The 19,722-nt window shown below is 37.3% G+C and overlaps 8 long non-coding RNA genes across 14 annotated transcripts; 3 read left to right on the forward strand and 5 right to left on the reverse strand.

Annotated features, from left to right (window-relative positions):
• Nucleotides 1–659: 659 nt before the first annotated feature.
• Nucleotides 660–2,002, forward strand: LOC124343872. The gene is made up of 3 exons (XR_006919387.1): nucleotides 660–712; nucleotides 792–944; nucleotides 1,488–2,002. It is a non-coding gene; the product is annotated as an uncharacterized LOC124343872 (long non-coding RNA).
• Nucleotides 2,003–2,447: 445 nt separating this feature from the next.
• On the reverse strand, nucleotides 2,448–3,689 carry LOC124343902. Of its 2 annotated transcripts, XR_006919426.1 has the most exons (4): nucleotides 3,612–3,689; nucleotides 3,345–3,549; nucleotides 2,869–3,017; nucleotides 2,448–2,788 (listed from the first exon to the last, which is right to left on the reverse strand). It is a non-coding gene; the product is annotated as an uncharacterized LOC124343902 (long non-coding RNA). The 2 variants fall into 2 exon arrangements; XR_006919425.1 differs by having other exon boundaries at nucleotides 2,448–3,017.
• A 71-nt stretch (nucleotides 3,690–3,760) lies between these two features.
• Nucleotides 3,761–5,158, reverse strand: LOC124343900. The gene is made up of 3 exons (XR_006919424.1): nucleotides 4,837–5,158; nucleotides 4,054–4,769; nucleotides 3,761–3,994 (listed from the first exon to the last, which is right to left on the reverse strand). It is a non-coding gene; the product is annotated as an uncharacterized LOC124343900 (long non-coding RNA).
• Nucleotides 5,159–8,992: 3,834 nt separating this feature from the next.
• Nucleotides 8,993–9,566, reverse strand: LOC124343923. The gene is made up of 3 exons (XR_006919447.1): nucleotides 9,331–9,566; nucleotides 9,154–9,220; nucleotides 8,993–9,065 (listed from the first exon to the last, which is right to left on the reverse strand). It is a non-coding gene; the product is annotated as an uncharacterized LOC124343923 (long non-coding RNA).
• A 62-nt stretch (nucleotides 9,567–9,628) lies between these two features.
• LOC124343890 lies at nucleotides 9,629–18,777 on the reverse strand. Of its 3 annotated transcripts, none has more exons than XR_006919413.1 (7): nucleotides 18,731–18,777; nucleotides 10,697–11,059; nucleotides 10,393–10,529; nucleotides 10,205–10,322; nucleotides 9,898–10,144; nucleotides 9,764–9,824; nucleotides 9,629–9,684 (listed from the first exon to the last, which is right to left on the reverse strand). It is a non-coding gene; the product is annotated as an uncharacterized LOC124343890 (long non-coding RNA). The 3 variants fall into 3 exon arrangements; XR_006919411.1 differs by having other exon boundaries at nucleotides 10,205–10,289; nucleotides 10,357–10,529; XR_006919412.1 differs by lacking the exon at nucleotides 18,731–18,777 and adding an exon at nucleotides 11,132–11,366 and having other exon boundaries at nucleotides 10,205–10,289; nucleotides 10,357–10,529.
• LOC124343853 lies at nucleotides 14,237–15,076 on the forward strand. Of its 2 annotated transcripts, none has more exons than XR_006919355.1 (3): nucleotides 14,237–14,404; nucleotides 14,511–14,630; nucleotides 14,701–15,076. It is a non-coding gene; the product is annotated as an uncharacterized LOC124343853 (long non-coding RNA). The 2 variants fall into 2 exon arrangements; XR_006919354.1 differs by having other exon boundaries at nucleotides 14,237–14,372.
• LOC124343851 lies at nucleotides 15,708–16,468 on the forward strand. The gene is made up of 2 exons (XR_006919348.1): nucleotides 15,708–15,948; nucleotides 16,149–16,468. It is a non-coding gene; the product is annotated as an uncharacterized LOC124343851 (long non-coding RNA).
• Nucleotides 16,545–18,399, reverse strand: LOC124343839. 3 transcript variants are annotated; one of them, XR_006919318.1, is made up of 8 exons: nucleotides 18,258–18,399; nucleotides 18,138–18,176; nucleotides 17,907–18,071; nucleotides 17,741–17,836; nucleotides 17,247–17,672; nucleotides 17,072–17,179; nucleotides 16,724–16,968; nucleotides 16,545–16,651 (listed from the first exon to the last, which is right to left on the reverse strand). It is a non-coding gene; the product is annotated as an uncharacterized LOC124343839 (long non-coding RNA). The 3 variants fall into 3 exon arrangements; XR_006919316.1 differs by having other exon boundaries at nucleotides 17,741–17,839; XR_006919317.1 differs by having other exon boundaries at nucleotides 17,741–17,839; nucleotides 18,138–18,269.
• Nucleotides 18,778–19,722: the final 945 nt, after the last annotated feature.

Below are 19,722 nucleotides of genomic sequence, written 5' to 3' on the forward strand. Positions count from 1 at the left end.
AGTAAAGAAGAAAAGGAATGATTCGGTTTTAGAGAACGCATTATAAAAGGTCTTGAAGCACACTTTATGCATAGCTTTATTTAAGAATTTAACATTTTTAATTGCAAAACTGAAAATGGCAATGTTGCGCCTTGCGCGTTAGTTTCAAGATGGCTGCTGACAGTCTGACAGCCTCGGCGACCCAAGTCAACTCAACCTACTCAACTTATTTTCCCTGACATTACAATATTCGTCAAAAAAATTGGTAACTCCTGTTTGTATTCATTTGAGACTATTAAATGTACATATTTTGAGTGGTACATTTGCAGATAACATAGCCTACAATTTATGCTTGACGATTCCATCTGATCAAGTGGCCTGAAACTCCCAAAATGTCGTCTATTGCTGCACGTACCGGCTGTGCGCAAGGGGTCCGCAACTCAAATTTACTACAATAAAAAAGGTAAAAAAGCAAAAAAAAGTGAAAAAAGGAAAAAAAAAGGAAATTTACTTTACGTGCTAAAAGAAGGGCGCGCGCGAACGAACCCCCCCTCCTCCCCATCCCCTCCCTACCCTTTTATTTTCGCTTGAAGGAAAGCCTATCTCAAAAGTAAAAAAGGAAAAATAAAGCAAGGAAAAAGGAAAAAAAATAAAAAGTAAATTTGAGTTGCGGACCCCTTGGCTGTGCGTTTCGTCCCATGTAGAAATACTTCACAACAGTAAAAGTGATCATGTGTAACGCTAAGGTTTCACATTTATTTATTTGATGACCTTGTTTCTGATAATAATAGTTTTTACTTTTCTATTAACAGCATGGTGAAGTCTGAGCTTCTTCATTGCAGTCCAATGTGCTGTGCATTGCGATTTGTTGCAGCCAGCTGGCGAAAGGTGTTCTTCTTGCAGGCTTGCTACCTGTTCTGTTTGTAGCGTTCGTCACATGCAGAAGCACTTCCAAACAATTTAAAGTAATTAAATTGATCAACTTTTTTACAGTAAAGCTACTTACTTTTACTACAAAGCTACAAAGCTACTTTTTTACATTAAATTTGTTGATTACTAGCTCTTCTACAGTTAAGACTGTTTATAAAGCTTGCCCACTGTTGATTCCTTTTAAAAAGTAATTCTTATAGATTGCTTAGTGAGCTGTTGCATGCAGACTGTGGTGTTGGTGTCGTTCGAACTATGGACCGTTCAGTCGTTAGTTTATCGTAAGAAATCTGTCACTTGTCGTAAGTGTGTAAAATTTTGTCGACTAGGTGGCAAAGTAGGTTAGCATTTAGTTCTTGACATTGAAGACAAGTGACATCTTATTTTCTGCTTCTAAATAGTTAACTTTTGTTGATGAAACATAACAGAAATTCCCTTGCTTTTTGAAAAGGTGAAGTGAAATCTTTACGATCTTTGATCATCTTCTTGATTTCTTTTTCTCTAGTTCAGTGTACATTTCAAGTAAATCATTATTGGTAATTTTTTACAATTCAAATTTTTATTGTGGTATTGCTTTGCAGATTTCATGGCCAGTTTTATGTTTGAGCTGTTTGCGGTGTTTCTGTATGGGGTGCAGTGGTTTTGCGGTCCTTTTCCAGTTGAGAGATGCGCTGAAATGTAGCTTGTGCAGACTTGCAGTTGAACATCATACTCTAATGGGTCATTTGCCTATGTTGGTGTCCATGCAGTATATGCAGTGTTGTGAAAAATAGTCGATGTTGCCTGATGGCTGTCGGGCTTATTTTATCGGCAGCCGTTATGTCGTCTCTTGCTACCTGTATCGCCGTTGAGGTAATGCTTGATGTACAGTCTGCTTTAATTACTGACTTTTAGTTAATATCTCCGTTTTCATTTCAGTTTGTTTGCCGCCGTTCCTTAGACTTGCTCCACCGGTGAAATCAAGAAGACGTTGCTGAATTCAAGATTGATCAATAAATTATGTATATAAATTACAAGTGCATAATCTGGGCTCCCTTCTTCAGTGGCCCCGTTTCCCTAAATAACCACTAACCAACGCCCGCCGGTGGTCACTCACTCGCTGCGACAACCAGGAGGAAGGGAGATGTTTGGTCGAACGGGGACTTGTAAGGCGCATGATTCGATGAAATCTGTTGGACAGTTGGAGGGTCATGAGTCTAAGCCGGAAGCCTACTATGACACACTGCTCCCATAATAACTGCTCCTCAGCTCTCTTCGCTCTTTTTCCGGTTTCTCTTAACCATGGCCGGGTAATCTCCCTGGTCGTGTCAGTCGGGCAGTGTCTCCCCCTGCTCGACTAGAAGCAGTTTGTTCCGGATGGTCCTTTTCATAAATAAATATTGATATAATAATACATATTACCATTTAAAAGTTTATTATTATTTATATAAATGGACATTATCAAAATAAAAACCAACAATATTATATAAATTGGTTTATTAAACAGACCGTTCGGTACAAACTGCTGCCAGTCGAGCAGGGGGAGACACTGCCCGACTTGACAAAATGACAGAAGCATATTAAAACTAAGCAATCTCTAATTACTTTTACAAAAATTACACAGGAGTCACATTAGGCAAGCTTTAAAACAGTCTAAACTGAAAAGTCAAAACTCAAAAGATATAAAGCAAACAGCTTGTCATCAACAAAGTAAATGTATAGCCTTACTTTAGTAAAGGTTATTACCTTGATTACTTCATATTGTTCTGAAGTGTTTCAGCATGTGACAAAAGCCACAACCGGTACAGGTAGCAAGCCTGTAAGAGAAACACCTTTCGCCAGCTGGCTGCAAGAAATCCATGGATACTTTGGATTGCAATAAATAAGCTCAGATTTCACCAGGCTGTTTATAGAAATTAAGATTCAATAAAACTAAATGTGTAACCTTAGGGTTAAACAGTTGACCAACATAATTACTTTTACCGTATTGTTCTGAAGTTTCTTCATCAGATGAAGCATGCAGATAGACAGCATTTTGGGAAAATTACAGCAGTTTCAGGCCACATGGTCAAATAAAATTGGCTGACAAGTATAAATTGTAGGCTATGTTATGGCGCTGCTTGTCAACAAACCTACAATAGATTGTGTTTTCAGAAGCAACAGTTTAATCAAATTATTGAAAACCTGATATTCCACAGAGTTTCAAACAAGAGACGACTTATTTAATTTTAAGGCCCTAGCCCTACAGGCTTACACACTAAGCATGCCAAAATCACAATCCCATTAAAAAAATAATTAAACGATAATCTAAGCATAATTTAAACGAAATTTGTCTACACCAGCAAGTTGTTGAATAACAATTTCTTTCAAATCAACATAAACGTAATAAAGGCTTTTAACAAACACTAGTAGAAGAGAAAGAAAATAAAACATAGCAGAAGAAAATAAAACGAATTTACCAAAACGCGGTCTTCTGTCACGTGAGTTTTTCACTCTGGAAGCAGCCATTTTGGGAGTTGCAGCATTGCCAAATGCCAACGAGACGCAATTGCTTCATGTAAATTTGCATTTTTTTTTTATTTGGCGGTGTGGCAATGTGGTGTGGCGGAATTTGATAATGATTTCGAATGTTCACAGCATATAAAAATAGGAAAACGTCCGTCTCTGAAAAGAATGTTGCTGAAAGCAATTAAGTTTAAAGAATTGAAGTAAAATTAGTTAATTACATTAGGATAAGAAAGAATGCAAAGATTTGCAGGTATTCTTCAAGGCCGGCAGTCCCAGAGTCATAGGCTACTTAACTCCTACGGAAACCCATCCACTGCAATTGTATCAAAAAATTGTCAAATAAAACAAAATAATGATTTTGGAATATTTACGGAAAATTGGAGACTTGAATATCCACGATGCAAACTTTGCGCTCCCTTAAGGAAATTCAATTTGCAACAAGGTTAAATTACCAAGTAGAAACTTGCACATAACATGTATTTAAGGTATCCAAATAATAGCTACAACGGCTCAATGATAATCGGTTTGGCAAGTAACAAAGTAACATTGTGGCAGGATTCACATGGAATTCTATGATTTGTTGTTATTTGTAGGCCTAATTCTTCAATTAGAAAGGAGAATTAACAGGATTAAAACAGCATCAAACTCGAACACATCTACCTGAGAAATTTTTTGCTGTAATAGTTATTTTCAGTTGGTACTGAAACCTTCTGCCTTGATAAAAAATTGGGTAGTAAGAGGTGGGACAAATAAAATACAATTCCCATTATACTTTACTGAATAGAATTTCCATTTAAAAAGTTTACCTAATAAGAAAGATCTGAAAACAGATGGTTACTTACATTAAGTTATTCTCGTTATTTCTTTTAGAAATGATCTTGTACAAACAGCATACACACAGTCCAATGCTAACAGTTAGGAGGCAATGTTTCATTGGTTATTTAATGGATGAAAATTGACATTCCCCAATTGAGTTGATACTTGAATACTTGATAGCCCATAAAACACACTTTAACTAATCCCGATAATTTTGAGCACAAAAACTTACTTTTATCCAAGATGTTTTCGTATGTACAGCTGCAGTTCCAAAACAGAAAGAACACAACACATTTTTCTTTGAATAACAGAAGAATTTTCAGTTCTCTCTACTTCCCACACTTCTATGTCATAAAAAAATTCAAGGAATTTTAGCTTGTAAAATGAACACAAATCGACACATCGATCTTGCACAAACAGCGAACAGACAAATAGAAGTCAATAATACTTCATGGGTTATTCAATTGAAGGTAAATTGACATTCCCTAGTTGAGTTAGTAGCGAATGCTACGTTTCACAGGATTCCAACTTCGCACAAGGATTCAAAATCATTGACGATTCTAGGGTTTCAAGAGAAATACGATGGAAATTCCGTAATACAAACTCTTCTGTATTTAATCTATTTACCTGAATTTTCCACTTTTCTCGGACTTCCAGAACAGTAGGATCCATGAAAATATCCCCAATAAGATCACAGTAATAAGATTCCCTGGGAAACTCCAAGAGGATTGTAACGGATTGTAAGTGACCATGTAAGTGACGACTTGCATGGTGACGTCCAAATCGGCCAGGAAGGAACAACAGATTTTGGGCTGGTTAATGTTTCCTCATTTCTCAAAGTCTTAATTTAAAAAATCGAAATTATTCAAGGAATTTCTAAAAATGTGCTAAATAAATTAAACTTACAATCCAAAAAGTGATCGATCAATTGGAAGGGCTTGTGTGTAGCTTCAATTCAGCAGCTATCTTTTACACCTATTTTTTTTTTTTCAACTCCTAAACAGAAAAGAAATCTAATTTTAATAGAAAATTACGACAAAATAGAAATCTGCGTTGGAAAAAATATTTTGCATGTTCAAAGTTTTGAACCACTGACATGATTGTGAGGTGAAGACGTATCTCGCATTTGGCGTCTTTTATTCAAAACAAAAGAAATCATTGAAAATATTAACAAAACGTTATCGGATGGGTCTGTTGAGGAATAGTCTGCATGCAACGGTTCAGGCTTTGATGAGGACCTATAACCCCTAACCTGTACCTTAACCTAACACCCTATCCTAAACTAACAGCAGCAGCCAACCTCTCCCAAAGCCGTGACCGTGAGTTCCGAACCAGTATCTGCCACCCTGGCGACCAGATCCGACAACATAGCGCCGACGCCTTAACCATTAGGCCATCGGCGACCAAAGTTATCTTATTTTTGAAGCTTGACTTCTAACAAATGTTATCTTAATTATACTATTTTCCCAAAGTCTTCATTTAAAAAATCTAAATTATTCAACGAATTAAAACAATGCTCTAAATAAATTAAACTTGAAATTATGACGAGCGTGATTAATTGGAAAGGCTAGTGTAGCTTAGTGTAGCTTGGTGTAGCTTGGTGTAGCTTCAGCAACTATCTTTTCTCGCGCCAAAATGAGTTTCTACGTTACGAAACGTTAGAAAGATCACAAAGTTTTTTCGTCTCTTACAAAAGGAAAGAAATCAAATTTAAATAAAAAAAATAGAAATCTGTGTTGGAAAAAAATTTTGCATGTGCAAAGTTTTGAACCGCTAACATGATTGTGAGATGAAGACGTATCCCGAATAAGTCTTTTTATTCAAAACTAAATGAATTATTGAAAATATTAACAAAACGTTATCGGATTGGGTATATTGAGGAACAATCTGCATGCAACGGATCGAGTTTCTTATGCCGAAGGTTGCCAAGTAGCAGTTCAATCCCGCTTTTAACTGCCAACCCCCCCTAAAGCCGTCACCGTGAGTTCCAACCAGTATCAGCCACCCTGGTGACCAAATCCCACAACGCCGACGCCTTATCCATTCAGCCATTGGCGTCTGTATGAATCTAATTTTTAAAGCTAGTGTTTTTTATCAACTTTATCTCCATTATACTATTTTCTCTAAGTCTAAATACAATGCCTTTCAACTTAGTTCTTTAACACACACCTTCTAATTGAAAATACTTTGACTACCTAAATCAGATCCCTAAGATGAAAATACAATATAAGAAAATCTACCTGTTTGTTTTCGACATCGCAGAATAACAGACATCTAACCGAGAGACTCTGAACTTTTTTTATTTCTGAACTAAATCTAACACTCCATCCAAGCTACTTCTCAACAAGTAAATGCTTTGTTAGCTTTAAAATATACCCAATTTAGAAGCGAAAATGATACTACGATTCACTTCTTGGTGCAAAACACGCGACGCAAACCCGCGAAAAAAATTTCCGCACATTATTCACCATTCGTAGTAACTTTTTCTGCTAATCGAAAGTCAAAATCGGAAACCAGAGATGGAGAGCCATTTGGAGTGGTGAGAACAGGATGATGGACTTAAAGATACCAGTCAGGATTCGATGCATTTATCCGTTGAATGCAAACACAATGAGAAAAGGGTTTCAAAACAGAGCTCTTACAACGAGCGACGTTCAAATATGCTGCATGCAAGGATTCTTGGAATCGGCATAGTTAATAGTTAAACAATTTACTGGTGTTTTTATGATTCGATTTGATTGGGACTTACCCCGAAGGTGGTCATCATGAAGTTAAGAACTTCTTGATTGCGTTCCCAAATGGCGCCGGCGATCAGCTGCTGCAGCTCGAGGAAAGTGGGTTGAACGCGGAACATGGTGGAGACGGCGGCGATAGGGATCTCGGTGGTCTCAGTGGCATTGAGGATCAGGAGAAGAAGAGCAGAAAAGAACTTGTTTTTATAGCTTGCGCAACTGTGGCCCGGGCTGGGGCTAAGCCAAAACACCCAACGTGTCTCCTACACCCGCTAGGGTATTCGAGGATTCGCTCCAGTCAATTCACCCGCTCGCCTACATTATAGTTAATAAATAAAAACAATGAAATCGTTATAAAACTCGGAATTATTGTTGAATTTTTAAAAATAGTTTAACGTTACTTAACTTGCAGCAAATATGAAACCATGTTTAACTACTGTATCAAATTATTATACTTGCCTTATTCATTCCTGAGAAAATACAAACATTCAAACCGCCTGCGGAGATAAAAAAAACTAAATAAATTTCTATGAGCCACATCCACACCGAACAACAGTAATAAACAATACTGAACGTTGACAGACAAAATGTGCAAATGGATTTTACCTTGACAAATATTGGAAGCCAGAATTAAGCCCATCAATAAGGCATTGAAAATGAGGCAAACTTCGAGACGCTTAAAGATGATCTCGAACTAAGTATACATACTTACTTTAAACTGTAGAAGATATAAACAAATTTAGATTGAAACAGTCTCATGAGCTCTTTGATCCAGTCGAGTCTTGTTGATCCAGATCGAGTCCAAGTTTCAGATAAAAATGAAGAACACCACTTGTTTTAAGCTCCTGGCTTACGCCAACTTACGCGGAAAAGCATGATAAGATAACTATCTATGATTATGGAAGGCTGGAGAAACAACATGTACATATTAGCTTCAAATTATTCTGTGACATAAATGATTATGAATCTCAAGTTATATAGAGAGAAGAAAAGACTTTTGCGCGTGGAATTTCGTGCTGACAGCTCGTCAGCTGTGAAAAAGGATAGAAAAAGGGAGAAAGGTATTGGCGGATATTGACAGGTTCTGACAGTGTAACTGACAAGAAACTTTGTGATTCCCTTAAAACACACACGTCATTGTGTTTTGCACTATCAGCTACTTAGTTTTAAAATTGGACTTTCTCGTCTTTTTGCAACTGTGCGCTTGAAAGATTTTGCTTATCTTTCTGGCAGTTGTGCACTGATGTAAAAAGTTTGGCGTCACATCTTATTGTGAGAAGTGGTCAATTTCAATGAAGAACAAACAATGAAGCAGAGCGTGATACATGCACGCACAGTTAACAGATAACCAAGAGATATATGTGCACCACTAAATAGATGCAGTATTTGTTAGTTTCACGATTGATCTCTCATACGATGTTTGGTAGTCTGATGAGTTACCAACACTTTTTCTTTCACACAAAATGGCCCATCAGATCCCGTTTAAAAATTTCAAAATCAGAGGTGGTGTTACCTTTCAAGTGTCGGAAGATCTTGTGTGTTCAGTGTCATTCATTCGAGCTGTCGAGTTTTCAAATGAATGTTCATTTTTAAAAGAACTTGTTGCGGTTAACTGCGGCGATGGGCTGCAGAGGAAGATGACGTGGACGGCATGAGGAATGGAGCCGCTCTTGACGTGAGGAATAAAACGCACAATGGCAGGGATCAAGTTGGTGTTCAGCAGTGTTCAATACAACGATCATCTCGGGTGGGCCATTGCCAACTTGAAGGTTTCATAGGGTATGCGGGTGTAGTTGATGATGGTGTCGACCTTGCAGGGACGCAGTTTATTGCAACCGCACGTGACGCCAACCACATAACTGAAAGCCAAAGTGATGACATCTCTCAATTCCCTATTTTATACAATTCAAACTTTAAGAAAAATATAAATGATAAAATCTAAGCGAAAATGATAAAATGGTAAAATAAAAAATGATAGATAACAAAATTTTTTAAAAAGTATTAAACTTTATGTAACAACTTGGAATGCCCATGATCCAATTGATCTATTAATGTATAATGCAGCTAGCGTAAAAACCCTGAACTAAGGACACGGCGTACCTTCCTCTCAAAATCCACGCTCAACTAACAAGTGACAAAGAAATGAACCGATTAGTAACTAATCCACCAGTAGCTATCTAGCGTAACAATCGAGATCTAAAAACACCCATACCAGCAAAACGAAAACCCGTCCAGGAACTTGTAAGTAACTGGGAATACCAATGATCCATGAGTATAACCTGATGGGATAAAACATACTTCTGTCAATAGTAGAATAAATAGATGTGTCTAACAATAGACTATGGTGTTCAGTCTACAATACTCTACAATAACGGACTTGCTAACTTACCAAAAAAAGCAAATAAAATGACAACTTTTGACATGTTCGCCACACTTGACATCTTCATCTAGTGTCAAAATTTGAACAATTTTTATTTTGTGCCGGATGTGCACCGAAAGCAAACGAAAGGTGGAGCGTCTTCAACTACGTGCTGACATCAAATCTGACTATGGAGAGATCTGTGATGCTCGTGAAATTAGGAAAGGCCCAAGTTTATAGACCACCAGCTAGATGCGAATTAACTTCACCAGCAAACAGCAAAGAATAAGAAAGTAATGAATGAAAAACGTTGATTGAAGCTGAAAATACCTAGTAATACCACATAAAGAAGTGGGAATCTTCAACAGGAGGATCATCAACTTTCTGGTTGTGGTTTCGTAGAAAAAGGACATTTCAACAGAATTTCAATCGTTGCGCAGGATACTTTCTTCATTGAAATTACCTGGCAGTGGACGAAGATATCGGATAATCTTGATAGTAACCAGAAAGTAAAATTATTACTCCTAATGAAATAAAATTGTAAAATAATTTTCTTTATAGCATTTCCTTATGAAATATCTTAAAACGACTTCCAACCTGAAATGGATAGTAAATGGGTCCCGATGATCGCGAAACCGGATTTTAGAACCTTAAGAAGTAACGCGACAGCTTCTGCCTGTTCAACATGAGGGAACTCGTTTTCCCCACGTGAGAATGAAGATAAGTAACGGACTTGTGGAAACAAATTTTGAATTGCTGCGGGAGTGAACAGTAGTTCTCGATCTTCAAAATGACCGGGAAAGGAGAAATTTTTTGTTTGATCGTCTTCACAACGACTAGAAACCTGATATTCAACGTAGTCGTATTAGTAGAGTAATCAAGGTAATAAGGAGGAGGTAATTACAGGTATTCCGTCCAAACCGTCCCAACAATCCAGTTCGACGCAGTGACAGCCTTGCATTATACACCTGGCGTAGCACTCGCACTAACTAGAGAAGCATTTTTACTAACCAGGAAATTTTCTTTTGGATAAAAAGGCAGTTGAATTCAATGCACCTTTCGCTCGTTAGTCAAGTGTATCGTGGGAATCACCTGCCTCAGATAGTATATAGCTCATGATAAAGGGGCTTTTCAAATACCGTCTAGGTCCAAACTGCACCAACGTTCATTTAGTTTTGCAATGAACTAGCATTTGTTCCCATATTGGTCATGACCCAAAGATTCTAAATCTGAAAAGAGAAATAAGAAACTTTGTTAATCTACCCAGAAAAGTTATTTTTACTTAAACACATAATCACGAGTTGCAAAAGTCTTAAACAATAGTCTTGTTGCTCACATTGTAAGAGAATCACTGTAGAAGATGTTGAATGAAAAAATTTAAAGTTATCAATCCCACCTTATTTCTCCATTGAACCTTGAAAATGGAGCAAAAACGGGTTGCCATTTGTCTATTCAGCACTTTTTCACTCCAACGTTGATGTTCTCCTCTCTGACTTTGATATTTTGTTGCCTGATGTGGAACTGTAATCCACACAAATCCCCATGTAAACTGGATTTTGGAATTCTTCTTATTGTAGGAAATTACTGGGTCTAGCAGTTCACATACGTAGGTTGTCACTGAATATTTGAGTCGGATTTGAGTTCACTTCATTTAGTAGGTACTACTTGTTCGCAATCACTGGATTCTTCACCAGCTGAGGTAACTTCCAACACTGTACTTGAAAAGTCTAAGACTTGCTGCTGATGCTGTGATTTCGACCTAAATAAGAACAAGATTTTATTTTAACCCTCTTTGTTAGCAAGGGAGAAAAATCCATGCAGGTGAAACAACCTACGCCTCACTTGTTGCACCAATGTGCTCTGGGCACATGGGCTGTTTCAAACATTCCCTCGATTTGAAGGCTTTGTTTCATGTTTCAACCACGTCAAGGGGTAATGGAACACATTTTGGGTGACACAGGTTAGGCGAGAAACAAAAGCAAACTTCTGCATGAACGGACACATTCACCAAATGCTAATTACAATCAAACAACTTTATGATTTTAACTTTGCTACAATAAAAAGTAAAAGCACAGACTAAGAGGGTAAAGACTACGAACGGCTATAAAACCCTTGAAGCGATGCGCGTCCTATGCCGTATGGTGGCGCGTCGAGCACACTCTACCAAAGCCATTATTTTTCCTTTTTCCCTACTGATATGAGTCTTCACACACCGTAAATTTGTAAGTGAACCATTAATATTTCAATAGTGAATTTTTGTGTAAATATAGCTTAGATATCCACCATGTTGTGTGAATTTTTTTAAATTTATATGTGATCTCTAGACACAATCTAAAAATTCATTTATTAAACCCCCTTTTGCCCATTTTCAAGCCCAGGAAACAGCGTTTCAAGATTTTCTGAAATGGGCCTGAAAATCGTGAAACGCTGTTTCCTGGCCCTGAAAACAACTTGGTCTCAACACGCCGCGGCGGTACTTACCGCCGCCTGACGGGACAACCACCGCGGCGGTACGTACTGCCGCGGCAAATAATTTCCCCGAGATCACAGCGCCACTCGGTGGCGATGTGGGGCAAGGGCAATACACACGACGAACAGAAGATACCGCATAACTAACACCTTTTACGTTGTTGAGAAGCATTTGTACACAATTAAGAAATCATTTTATCTTTTAAATTTGGACGAAATAAGGTGTTAATAGGGCTTGCAGTGCAAAACATCACGGGCCACAAACTTCCAGCAACCAGCCCCCAGAACAAAGTAATTTGAATTATTATGAATTAGGTATAGGACAAAAAAACACGCAGAAGAGAATTTCTAAATTAAGTAATGTTCTATCATGAAAAAATTCCTTTCGAACCAACCATTTTAACAAGATTTAAGATAGAAAAGCAAGCTTATCAGCTCGCCGCGAAGGGATAATCGTAAGCCAGTTGAAAACTGTCTTAAATGAAAAATTCAGGGCCTATTGTTAACTCGGACTTATTCACAGTTCACACTTTTCTTCACAGACTTTTTGGTCTTAAAACGGTATTTTTCTGTCAAAGTTCAATATCCTTGCAAGTTATTAACGTTTAGTTTGCTTAACTCTTATTTTCCAATTTTTACAAATAAAGTTCAATAATTGAATTTAAAAATAACCATTTTTTAGTCAAATAACTGCAAAACATAAATGCAAATCTGGTTGTTGCGTCATGGATGGGACATCAAAGATTGCGTCATCACGGCGATACTACGGACATCTGGTGGTGATTTGATTGGGCGGAATATATTCGTAAAATTATTTTACTCATGTTTAACCATCCATTACGAATATATTTCAATAAAAATTATCCGACGAGAAGGATGAATTTTAAACTTAACACGTTAAATAAATGACACTTACATATGTAGTGGAAAGTGAAATTTAAACCTAAGGTGAAAAAGTTGTAGTCGCCACCGCCAGATGTCTTTAGTCGTTAAGCAATTATTTTAACAGTTTTTCATTAATTACAGGAGAACTAATTAAGTAAATGAAATTATTTTTGTTCTGGTCGCACCGCATATTTTTTGTCTAATTTTTAAGACCAAAAAGTCTGAAATGTGTCGTAAAAAGCCCGAGCTATGGAGCGTTACATACATACATACATACATACATACATACAGACAAAGTGACATGGCTTTTTTTTTTCTGCGTATGCGATTATTAGCTTCGCCCTTCGGGCTCGCAATAACCTCGTATCAACACTTTCTTTCGCAATTGCAATCCTGTGGGATTTTTCTGTCACAGTTCAATATCCTTGCAAGTTATTTTCGTTTAGTTTGCTCAACTCAAATGTTCCTATTTTTACAAATAAAGTTCAATAATTGAATTTAAAAATAACCATTTTTTAGTCAAATAACTGCAAAACATAAATGCAAATCTGGTTGTTGCGTCATGGATGGGACATCAAAGATTGCGTCATCACGGCGATACTACGGACATCTGGTGGTGATTTGTTTGGGCGGAATATATTCGTAAAATTATTTTACTCATGTTTAACCATCCATTACGAATATATTTCAATAAAAATTATTCGACGAGAAGGATGAATTTTTAACTTAACACTTTAAATAAATGACACTTACATATGTAGTGGAAAGTGAAATTTAAACCTAAGGTGAAAAGTTGTAGTCGCCACCGCCAGATGTCACTAGTCGTTAAGCAATTATTTTAACAGTTTTTCATTAATTACAGAAGAACTAATTAAGTAAATGAAATTATTTTTGTTCTGGTCGCACCGCATATTTTTTGTCTAATTTTTAAGACCAAAAAGTCTGAAATGTGTCGTAAAAAGCCCGAGCTATGGAGCGTTACATACATACATACATACATACATACATACAGACAAAGTGACATGGCTTTTTTTTTTCTGCGTATGCGATTATTAGCTTCGCCCTTCGGGCTCGCAATTAATAATTCTGTAATATAATAACATTGGCGGTATTCAGTTTACTGATATTAATGTAGATGGTAGCACTTTCGCTTGTGTTTATGTTGAAATGGATGAAAGCATGGCCGATTGGGCGATTGGCCGTGATGTCATGGCTCTTGATTCCATCCACTGCATCCACTGACTCATCTCAAAAATTCCACTGTGAATCACTTCACAATTTTTATTTTTATTTCCTCTATCAATCATGGATGACACCACGGATCTAGTCATGTTTAACATAGTAAATTTAGTATTTAATAAATTTAACAGATTGTCCCAGCAAAGAGAAAGGTGCATGCCAAGACATGGCTCAGCCTCATTCAATTCAAATAGGGAAGGCTCAAATAGTTAAACATTATTGATTGCTCTTGTATTGATGCACAAGAAGTATACCACCAGTTGTGAACATGGGAGAAGCAGGCAAGTAAACTTTTCAGAAATCCTTTCGTGCTGATTTTGCTGATCTCTTTCTTATGTTTAGAATTGACATGACTGCAAATTAAGTCAGAGTTTACATTTTTTGTGGCAAAGGGATCAATGAATATGAAGTTTGCTTTGACCAAGCTGTAGACCCAAAGTCTATTCCCTTCCAGCTGCTAAACCAGAACACGAGACAAAGTAGGCATTGGAAATAGCAAAGACATTTTATGGTGTGCCCCTTTACTGCCCTCACTTATTTGGGATTAATATAACAGCAGTTTTATTTTGTGATCAACTTAAGAATTTAATTTCTCTTTGTTTCTTTTTACTTCTCAGGTAAAATTGTTTCAGTATACTGATCCTGCAGCTGAAGGGTGTGTTGTGAATAGCATTTCATTTTTACAACGTCCTTGTCAGGAAAATAACTGGAATCTTGGGAATGGTGCAACTAAATAGGTTTTGAATTGTGACTCATCATTCAGACTTCAAAGTACTAATGTATTTGTATCATTTCTATTTACATCAGATGGTATCGTGATGTACTCCAATGAGCATAATTATTCCTTCAGTGGCCATAAGAGTAGATGTGTCCTGCCCACACAGAAGCCAGAGCACCAAGTCTCATGTCATGAAAAAAAAGCTCATGTTCTGTCGGTTCTGAATTGATTAAACTTCCCATTTAAAATTTATAATAAAACACATTTTTTGGAGGGTAAAATGGCACTCGTTGATGGGTTGCACTAAGCTGTACTCTTGCGTTTCAAATATTTTGGTGCTCAATTAAGTCAAGACGATCTTGGCCATGCCTCACACTTTTGTGTAGCGTCACAATTGTATTGTTTTGAAATTGAAATTCTCGCTGGTCACGTACGTGTTTATTTGAATACAATAAAAAAGATTTGTCCAATATTTCTCTTTGATTGCATTGTTTTTACACGCTATATCCTGACTCGTCTATTTTTATATAAATCTACATAATTTTCCGTTAAGATATTATAAACACTGATAAATTAGTGTATAAGCTAGTACGGTCGTCGGGACTCAGGTAGTCGGGACGAAGCCCCATTCCCCCCGCCGGTCTTTAATGGCAAGTGCCGTACAAAAAAAAATCCCAAATTTACGTCATATCTTGAAAACCGTTCTTCTTAGCGAGTTTTGGTCTTCGTTTTTTTGTATCTAAACTTGTTTAAAGTTATAATTATTAAGAAAAAACTGAAAAAAAATTCCGTCTCCAACGGCTTTCATTCAACGATGGCGGCGGCCGTGGGCCCACAGTCGGGGCTGTTTAGCGCATGAGTTCGTACCAGGTGGTAAAATCTTGCGAAATTAATTGCATGTGATCGATTAAAGATAGAGAAATTCTGTGTTCAGAAAATGAATTGGCGTGTAATTATCTCTCAAAAAATATAAAAATGAAATTATGCGCGTAAAAAATGTGCCTCGGGCAGAAAACTGCGATAAAGTTTTTTCGCCTTTCCTGTGAAGTAAAACACTCGTACTCCCCTTACGGATGGTAGTCGACACTCAGCCGGACTTCGGCTCGTGTTAAGCCGATGATTTTCCCTCCTCTCCGGTGTGTTTAGGGATACTTTCATTTTCATTTTTTTTGTTTATGGCTAGATGGGAAATCCTACTTGACGTACCATAACAATGAAGACATATTTTTTTGGAGTGTTATTATGTGATTTTTTTCTGTTTTCATTTTCATTTTGAGTATGATTTGTAGCATACCGTAAGTTCAACGTTAACTATTAGGAAGAATACAAAGTAACAGGTAATTATACAAGGTCAGGAATATTTAATTCTCTAATGTATTAGATAACTTTTAAATTTTGCTAATTTTCAATCTGCTGAGACTGATATATTGAAACCTGCTTTTATAGTCAGGTCAATAAAGATAAAGCCAGTCAACATTGAAAATATTAACATAACAGAAGCAGATGTAATATATATGTATTTTCTTATAATTATTAGGCATTGGAAAGTTATAATCCTACAGCTAAGAGACCAGACTATTCCATCCTCATCCATCTTCGCTCAAGTCAGCACACCTCATGGTCATTCGACAGACACTTTTCTCCTGTTGCATGGCAGTTCAAGCTAGATTATACGCTTGAAGAATGGTTCTTATCTTTCTAAACAACTTTTGTAAGTTACAAGATATGCATCTTATACAAGCAGAATTCCTTCCTCAAAGGCACAGTTCTGAAGTAGTATGATAGTCTTACATATTTTTACCCTTTCCTAAAACATTGCTGACTTGATAAATCAAAATATATAACTTTTTCACTTAATGAAAGCAGTTTTCATGTTAAGAGACAACCAAGGTGTGATTACTTGTTAAAAAATAGACAAAATTTAAACCATAAGAATTGTTCACTGATTTATTATTGTAAGAACTGAACGAGATGAATGCACTTCATTAGATTATTCTCATCATAGGCTTTAAAAAACAGAATTGGATTGATGTAACTTGGCTGACAAGGATAAAAAAAATCATATATTAAGGTTATTGTTTGCTAAATCAGTTCAGTTAAATTTAAGATTACCTGGCCATTTTGAGTAGACATTTGAGAAAGACTTCTCAGAAACATTTCTTGTGATGTTCCAGGAGTATTGTTTTGAATTTCGTACAGGTATCCAAAATATGTTCATCAAAAAAGAGATTAGCAGGTTCTTCCTTATCCTTTCCTGGTTTACCTGGTAGCCATTCTGAATAAACGTACTCTTCATCGAGGGCCTCCCTACACGCAAGAAGTGCAGCTGAAACTGGCAGACTTTAAATCGAACCTTCCTAAGAAAATACAGATATTTGTAAAGACTTTCGATTGACAATAAATGTATGTGCACAACATGTGCACGCAGAAATCATGATTTCTTAATGGGTCCGTATATACCTTTTTAACTGTGATAACAGTATAACATCGTTGGTTCCGGTATTTAATACACAAGTGTCCAGCTACAACTCCAACACCTGGAAGGAGGGAAGCAAGTTACAGGAACGTCTATAAATAAGAAATAGTGTAGTCACAACAAATGCTGAATTCAAAAATGGCCAAACAATATCAGTACCTTTCTCAATTTTTTGACCAAACTCGTTCATAAACTCGGTTGGTAATAGTTGCTCAGTTGAGTAGTTTTTACTTGTTTTATAAACTCTGGCATGAAGTGGATTGAAAAAATGGAATGCATAATCACATTCCCAGCATAAATGTTGCTTACAATCATAACAGCATACGAGGATTCGGCCACTTTTCTTGCACACAGTGCACACACTATGAAACTGACTTCTCCTCTTGAGTTGGGCATTAACGAAAATAGTCCGTATTTCTGTTGTCCAAGCTCCATGAAGAGCTTCATTTCTTGACTGCCATTCTTTGCCTTTCAGTCTTTCTTTCCTGAGTTCCCTTTCCTTTTCTACCACTTTAGTAAAAGCATCATTTTGTATGTCTGCTGCTTTTTGAATGTCAATCATCACATTTTCCATTATTTTTTACCCTGAAACAAATAGTAATAGAAAATAACATGCATTAAATAAGGAAGGAGTAAGTTTGGGAAACACTTACTCATCTCATCAACATCAACAGTAGTTTCAGTTGGATTCGTAACATTCTGAAACAAGTCCAAGCCTTCCAGCGGTGCAGCTGCTGGATGACCACCAGCTTCTACATCCGCAGGTGGAAAATCATCTTGTTAGGTACGTTGTTATTTGATTTGATGCCATCTACCTACATGAACTAGAGTTTGGCTTGTGGGTTTTAGAACAGGGAGAAGCTTTGGGCTTGAAAAATGAAAGATTTGATTGTTGTCTGAGGTTTGAACCTCTATTAGGCTCACCCAACCGCTGCAATATCTTTTTGGCGTTCTTTTCATCTTTCTTTTTCGACTCATTTAAATCTGTTTGAATAAAAGAATTTGAAAACATCTTACAGATAACGTTTCGAAAAAATGTAAGAAAAATACCTGGGTCTTCAGGAGGTTGATCCATTTTCAGAGCACTTACTTAAGTTTCAATAAGACCGAACGAAATATTGCTTAAATTGTCAAAGCTTTAGCAATTAGCAGACAATACTTATTGTTTACCTTTAAGAAAAGCTACCGGCCTGCCGCCACCGAGTGGCGCTGTGATCTTGGGGAAATTATTTGCCGCGGCAGTACGTACCGCCGCGGTGGTTGTCCCGTCAGGCGGCGGTAAGTACCGCCGCGGCGTGTTGAGACCAAGTTGCCTGAAAATGGGCAAAAAGGGGGTTTAATAAAGGAATTTATAGATTGTGTCTAGAGATCACATATAAATTTGAAAAAATTCACACAACATGGGGGATATCTAAGCTATATTTACACAAAAATTCACTATTGAAATGTTAATGGTTCACTTACAAATTTACGGTGTGTGAAGACTCATATCAGTAGGGAAAAAGGAAAAATAATGGCTTTGGTAGAGTGTGCTCGACGCGCCACCATACTGCATAGGACGAGCATCGCTTCAAGCATTCCTCTTAGCCCTATCCCCGATCGTAGTCTTTACCCTCTTAGTCTGTGGTAAAAGGCAGCCTCACGATCTGTACTGCGCGTAACAACTTTATTAAGCGTGGTCGCGTGGTCTTCTGGACTTCGGCGCCGAATTGGCTCGTGCTGCAGAGTAGCAGAGAGCAGACGAATTTCTGTAAAACGTGGGATGCCCTCTGGTGATTCTTTTTCGAAGATAATTAAATTACCCGTCTTGTCGGTAGATGACGTTTAAATGTCCATTTCGATAAAATCCATATTACGCGTTAAATCATAAGCCGCGTAAGCATTCGACTGCTGAAAGCACTTGTCACCGTCAATTTGACAATAATCTAATCAAGTACTACACTTACGGATTTTTAAAAGTACAAAACTTAATAAGACACAATTAAAACAAGCCATAAGATGGTGGGGATGTTGAATATTCTGACTTGCTTCAAAATAGTGATTCACACCGGTTGCAGTCTCCCAGCGATTGACAAGCCGGTATGTATCACAACGATGTGACCTTCAAAGGCCTTCAGTGCTGTCATAGATGGATCGATCATCACACGAGTGCTTCTCGATGGATATACGAGATAGTCATCCGGATGATATCCATTGGATCATTCTCTTCCACCCAAAAGGTTTTTCGCCAAATCAACCCCGGAGAAGAAAAAGAAGAAGAAAAAGTTAGGGCGATTGTTCCGGTTATTATTCGGGCGCATACGTCGGGATTGGAATGGCACATGAACAAACGTCGAGGTTCGATCGGACCCGCACATTTTATCGGCTGGTTCCCGGAAACGTACTACATTACATTCGAACAGTTTCGACATGTTCAGCCAAGCGCATCTGCAACTGAGACGTTTGAAAAATAATAGTCAAACGCCAACATTTGAATGTTCTTCTCACGAAAAGAACTTGGTGGAGAGTCCAATCACGTCACATCTCACTTTTGAGTCCAATGATGTGAAATCTGGTGATTTTTAAATTCAAGTTCCAGGGGTTAAGTCTTCCCGCCCACTCGAACAATGTCCTAAATAGTACAGCAAATTCGATT

This window comes from Daphnia pulicaria, chromosome 6 (assembly GCF_021234035.1).
Source record: "Daphnia pulicaria isolate SC F1-1A chromosome 6, SC_F0-13Bv2, whole genome shotgun sequence".
In the NCBI taxonomy this organism is placed as follows: Eukaryota; Metazoa; Arthropoda; class Branchiopoda; order Diplostraca; family Daphniidae; genus Daphnia; species Daphnia pulicaria.